Source organism: Erigeron canadensis, chromosome 5, assembly GCF_010389155.1.
Source record: "Erigeron canadensis isolate Cc75 chromosome 5, C_canadensis_v1, whole genome shotgun sequence".
Taxonomy (NCBI): Eukaryota; Viridiplantae; Streptophyta; class Magnoliopsida; order Asterales; family Asteraceae; genus Erigeron; species Erigeron canadensis.
The window spans coordinates 12,512,085-12,518,895 of record NC_057765.1 but is presented as its reverse complement, the minus strand read 5'-3'; positions in this window follow the sequence as shown (position 1 = coordinate 12,518,895).

Below are 6,811 nucleotides of genomic sequence, written 5' to 3'. Positions count from 1 at the left end.
ATGGAATGACCAGCTAGGTAAACGAAGGCGAACTTAACGTTGACAATGTCTGCCTTGGATGGTATGCCAAAGGCCAACGTTTGTATCATTGCCTTTACTCTTTTTCAAATTTTCAAACCATAAACTACTATTCATACAAAATTTTCATTATTAGTGTTAGAATATGATCACGTAAAATGAACATATGACCGGAAAGTATTTAAGCCCACGGGGTCACACCTCAATGTGAATGTAACTATAATTAATTAATATATTAAATGTAATTTATTAATTAGTTTGATCACGAAATGATTAATTTAAATAAGTTAAAAGGTTAATTGTATTTAAATTAATTAGAAGGAAGATTAAAATGTGAAATATGGAAATTAGTGTTGGACTCTAATTCCCTAAACATGGGGGGGCGAAAATTACAAGGCTTTTTGGCCATAAGATTACTTAGTCACCAAGATTAAAAACCCTAATTATTCCCTATATAAAGAGGGCTTAATTCAAAACTTTTTCATCAATTCACACTAGAAAAAAACCTCCTTTCCTTTCCCTATTTTGGTTCGACAGAAACCCTTTTAAGGGTGTTCTGTTTTGTGCCTTTTCGAAACCACATGGAACTACAATTCATACATATATTTAATGTATAGAATTAATTATGGGTTTTGGTTTTGACTTAGTCGACATCTATTAAATCCAATTTAAGGATTTTCTGACTTTTGGGTTTCGAATGAAGGAAGATAAATAAAGGGTTTTTTGATCGTGATCAAGTACTAGCATACATACATTCCAACGTTGTGTGTGTAATCGTAGAGAGGTTTAATCTTAAACCTTTTATAAAGGTTTCTTGCTTTATTCTCTTCAATTTAAGGTACACGTTTTCTTTCTTGATTAATTAATTAAACTGCATAGATTTTATATTCCGCTGCGTGCTTTGTGATTTGATTTGATTTGATAAAAGTTATATAACCCAACAGTGGTATCACGAGCATACTATGTATGTTTTTTAATTACCAATTAAATCAAAACTTGAAGGGGGGTTAGGGCTCTTGATTATTGAATTTTTTTCGGCTATATATATATATATATTAAAATTGATTTTGTAATTTAATTACATTCTTTAAATATGAAAAAAGTTTTATTTAATATATATATATAGTTCGAATTTTCCAGAGAAAAAAAAAAGTTTTTTTTAGGGTTCCTAATCCAAGTTTTGATTAATTACATGTTTATGTGATAAATTATATGTAATTATATGTTGTACCTTTAATTTTAATGGTTAAAAAGAAGTAAAAATCATAAATTTTTCATACAAATCATTCATGATTCTTACTTAGATATATTGATATGAAATCTTGATCATTAAGGTTAATTATGCTAGATAATTGAAGAATTAATTGTGTGACAATGTGATTATGCTTTGTGTAATTTTCTGTTTAATACCAGTTCACTAAAACGAGCATAACTAATCAACCGTAATGAGTTGTAAGTCGAATTTTGGACAGTAGATGCATGACTCATAGGGCTACAACTTTCGTGTTTTGTGCAAGCCCAGTTCGGCCTTCTTCAGGGCCAGAATTGGTCGACAAGCTGCTGGATTTTCCAGATCAGCATCTTGTAATTATGGTAGATAAATTTGTTATTATATTTTTGGCTTACGCAATCAAGGAAACTTAATGTATGTGGTCTCTTTCCTAATGAAAGAGGAGCCAAATCTTATACCATAGTGACCATAATTAGGTTGATTACCTTAATTGTTAAGTTGAAATTTAGTAAGTTACCTTAAATTGTTAAGTTGTGTATTTAGTAACTTACCTTAATCGTTAAGTTGTATTTTTAGTAAGTTTATTATTTTGCATATTTATTGAGATATAAATTGTGATGCAAAATAGTTTTTCGAAAATATAAACTTGACTAAATTATATCGAAATAGATATTTTTTAATAAAATTGGAGTCTTACAACCTTGAGATACACCGGCTCACCCATTTGAACAAACTCTAAGAGAGGTATAAGTCGGAGTGCGCTAGCCTTCTAAAAGGGCGGTTTTTTAATTGCGTTCATCGCAAACCTTTGCCCTTGCGCTTCTTTGTGCGTTCAAATGGAGCTACCGAGCTCTCTTGTGTTGTTAAGACTATACAAATGATTTTATTAAATATTATGCTTAGAAGATATGCATGAATCTTCGAAACATAACTTTTTAATCACATATCAAATTGAATGACCCAATAAACTTAAGTCATTTTCCATCCAATTTGTCAAGGACACATGGGGTCATTGTTTTACTCACTGGTACACAGTGGTGAAATGGCGATTGCATGGCAAAACTCATTCACTGGTAGACAGTGGTGGTCAATTTTGCACGTTCTTAGTTGGACGACTTAAAGCGAGTTAAGCGGTGAGACCTTGACCCGTGGCAAAAGATGGGACAAAACATGACTACAAAAGATCACTTGATGAATCGAGTGTCTTACGTAGGTCCCATACTTTCTAGGAATTGCACTTGTAATGCAATTACTGATCGTCACTTACTTTTGAGTGTAATCATTTCTAGCAGATCAACTAATGAAATGGTTGCATGTCAATTGGATCCTAACCTTAATGAAATTAATTGTTTATTTTGTAAACGTGGGGTAATTAATTTCTTAAGGATTTATTATCGAAAATACCGATAATTGAACTTAAATCTATTTTGTAAATGGCAACAAATTCTTCACAAAACATACACCAATCGGCTTTCAGGTCGATGCTAGAAAGAGAAAACTTTTTGAAACCAATTTCAATGACTGTTTTGTCAATGGAGAATTGTTCTCAGACTTGAAAAGAAAACTCGTGTCATTGAAACTCAGGTACCGCTATTCCTGATGCGAATGCCACTGCTTTGCAGTTGGAAGCATAAAATACTCGGTACAATAGACATATTGAGGTTGCTTATTTGATGCTAGAAGCATGTCTCCTGGCTTCAAAAAGCAATTCAGATTGCAAAATCCGTGTGATATGATCAAATAACTCAAGTCTATGTACAGTAAACAAGTTGGAGTTGAATTACTTTAGCTAATTGAGTCACTACATAACTTAAACACGAGAATGGGAAACCGGTAAATGGTCATGTACTCAAGATGAAGAGTCACTTTGAGCATTATGGAAAGGATTAAACTATACGTATCTTCTGTCAATTCTTATTGGTATAAGAGATAATTGCAGATTTGCATAGTTGGACTTCATATCAAGTTGATTGAGTATGAAGAAAACCTTTCAAGAAATCTGAGATACCTCAAGTTCTTATGATCAAAGGGGGAATGGTTTAGAAAGCAAAACAACCGTAAAGCTAAAGGCAAAAACTTAGGTAAGAGAAAACAAAGTGTTTAGTCTCAAAACCTTAAAAGACCCTTTAGAAAAAGAAGCAAACGGCTAAAGACCAGTCTTGTCATCACTATGCTAAGGTGAGACACTGGAAGAGGAATTGTCCTAAGTATTTAGCTGAGTTGAACAAGAAGAAGAAGCAAGTTGGTTTAACCAGTTTTTCAAGTATCTTCTTAACTGAATTATAAATGTTGATGAGATTCAAATGATAATTTGATAGCAAAAGAGTCAAGTTATCTTGGACTCTATCTTTGACATGGTCATTTTGTTTAGTTTTTGTCAAGAAACGCATTTAAAGACTTCAATGTGAAGATATCTTACAAATCAAATGATGAATCATTTGATAAATGCGTGTCTTCGGCATTATAAGTAGCAAGAAACGCATTAAAAGTCTTCAATGTGAAGAGATCTTACAAATCAAATGATGAATCGTTTGATAAATGCGTGTCTTTCGAATTACCGTTAGCAAGAAAAGCATTGAAAACTTCAACGTGAAGGGATCTTACAATCAAATGATGAATCATTTGACAAATGCATATCTTGTATTTTCAGCAATATAACAAGAATACCCTTTCCGCATAAAACCGGAGAGGGCTAAGGAACTACTTGGACTAATACATATCGATGTATGTAGCCCTTTTAGACATATGTCAAGGAAAAATGCTAGCTACTTCATTATTCTACGGATGATTTCAGTCGCTATGGTTATGTTTACTTGCTTAAACATAAACATGAAGTCTTTGAAACATTCAAAGAGTTTAAAAAATGAAGTAGAAAATCAACTCGGTAAAACCATCAAGATTCTTTGTTCGGATCGAGGTGGTGAATACTTAAGCCAAGAGTTTAAGGATTATCTTAAAGCATGTGGAATTGTCCAACAGCTTACTCCTCCATACACTCCTCAGCATAATGGAGTGTCTGAAAGGAGAAATTGAACCTTGTTAGACATGGTAAGATCTATGATGACCGGTACAACTCTCCCATTTTCGTTTGGGGATTATGCTCTAGAGACTGCTGTACGCATTCTCAATATGGTTCCAACCAAGAAGGTTGACAAGACACCGTACGAATTATGGCATGGTGATGTCCCTAATTTGTCTTACTTAAGAGTCTGGGGATGTGAGGCACTTGTGAAGCGCGATACGCCTGACAAACTTGAACCCAGAACTACTAAGTGCATCTTTGTCGGATACCCTAAGGAAACGATGGGTTACGACTTCTATGATCCCGCCAAAAACACTGTTTGTGTTGCTCGATATGCTGAATTCTTTGAAAAGAAGTTAGTTCAAGAGAACAGTGGGAGGGTTGTAGAACTTGATGAGACTCAAGAGGAAAATTTGTCACCTTCTGAAGATACTAGCAATCATCACTTGGGGGGGAAAATGTTCAAAGTGATGAACCTCAAGTCGATGATAATGAAGCGATTCCACTTCGTATGTCCGAAAGGACTAGACGTCCTACCGAAAGACTATGTCTGATGAAGAAGACGTTGTTGGAGATCTCGATGAGCCTCCGAATTTCAAAGCTGCATTATCAGATCCGGAATCTGACAAATGGCTTGAAGCTGCGAAGGTGGAAATGAAATCCATGAAAGACAATCAAGTCTGGAGCTTGGTTGATCTTCCACAAAATGCTCAAACTGTTGGGTGTAAATGGATCTTCAAAAAGAAGACGAACATGGATGGAAATGTACACACCTATAAAGCTCCTCTCGTGGCGAAAGGTTATACTCAACGTTTCGGTGTTGACTATGATGAAACCTTTTCTCCAGTTGCGGACATTAGAGATATTAGGATTTTCTTAGCCATAGCAGCGTACTATGACTTTGAGATATGGCAAATGGATGTTAAGACTGCCTTCTTAAATGGTTACTTGGATGAAGAAGTCTATATGGATCAACCGGAAGGTTTTATTGATCCAAAACATTCCAACAAAGTATGCAAGCTTCAAAGGTCCATTTATGGACTAAAGCAAGCATCAAGAAGTTGGAATAAACGGTTTGATGAAGAAATCAAAAAGTTTGGTTTTGTTCAAAATCCCGATGATCCATGTGTATATCGCAAAGCTAGTGGGAGTAATGTTATTTTCCTTGTCTTATATGTCGATGACATATTAATCATAGGAAAACACATTCCAATGTTGCAAGATGTTAAATCCCATCTTGGAAAGTGTTTTGCCATGAAATTTAGGAGAAGCGGCATTTATTCTTGGAATCAAGATCTACCGAGATAGATCAAAGCGGTTGTTAAGTTTAAGTCAAAATGCTTATATTGATAAGATCTTGAAGCATTTCAAGATAGAGAATTCTAAGTGTGGGTTTACACTCATGCTAGAAAGACTTAATTTATCTAGCAAGAACAGTGCTTCTACACCTAATGAGGTGGAGCGTATGCGAAAAATCCTTTATGCTTCGGCTGTAGGATCTATTATGTATGCGATAATATGCACTAGACCTGATATTGCGTTCGCGCAAAATATAGTTAGCCATTATCAGCAAAATCCTGGATAGGATCATTGAATTGCTGTAAAGAATATTCTTAAGTACATGTGTGCTACTAAAGAGTTATTCTTGGTGTATGGAAGAAATTCTGATCCAGAATTCAAAGTGAATAGATACTGTGATGTTGGATTTTAGACTGATAAATGTGATTCAAAATATCAGTCGGGATACATCTTCATTGTTTAAATGAAGGCACGGTGGAATGCTATGAGCTAAAAACCACAGTTGCCGTACCTACAACAGAGTCTAAGTACATTGCCGCCTCAGAAGCCGCAATGGAAGCAGTCTGGATAAGGAAGTTCACTAGCGGGCTTGACGTGATCCCCTCGAGTGACTTACCCAATGATATGTACTGTGATAATACTGGTGCATTAATCATTGCCAACGAACCCGGAGTTCAGAAAGGTGCCAGACATTATTAATCAAAGTTCACACAGATTTTAACTTAGCTGATCCTTTCACAAAAGCTTTGTCTAGGCCCATGCTTGAAAGGCATGCCGAGGGCATAGGACTTAAATTAGCTAGTTATTTCATGTAAATCTGTTGTTTCGGTATTTGGATAAGGGATGTTAAACAATTTGTATTTTCCATAATGAAATAAAGTACTTGATATGTTTGATTTCATTCAATATTGTGTCCTATATTTGCATGTTTAATCCTTGAATATTTAATTTAATATTTTTATATATTATTAAATATTCTAAATTGTCTATTGTCGATTAATTATATGGGAATATAATTAAACTAAGACAAATGTGAGTGATTGGTTATATTCTTGGAATATGTAATGGATGATTCCCACCAAACTCACATGATATCCATAGCGGATGCATATCGGACTACCCCACTAACAAATTATCACTGTATGGATCGTCGTCATTAAGTGAAATTCGTAAATGGTTACTTTTATTGATCCTTTGACTTGAGATGCAAGTAGGTCAGCATGTATGAATCGCACTTACTA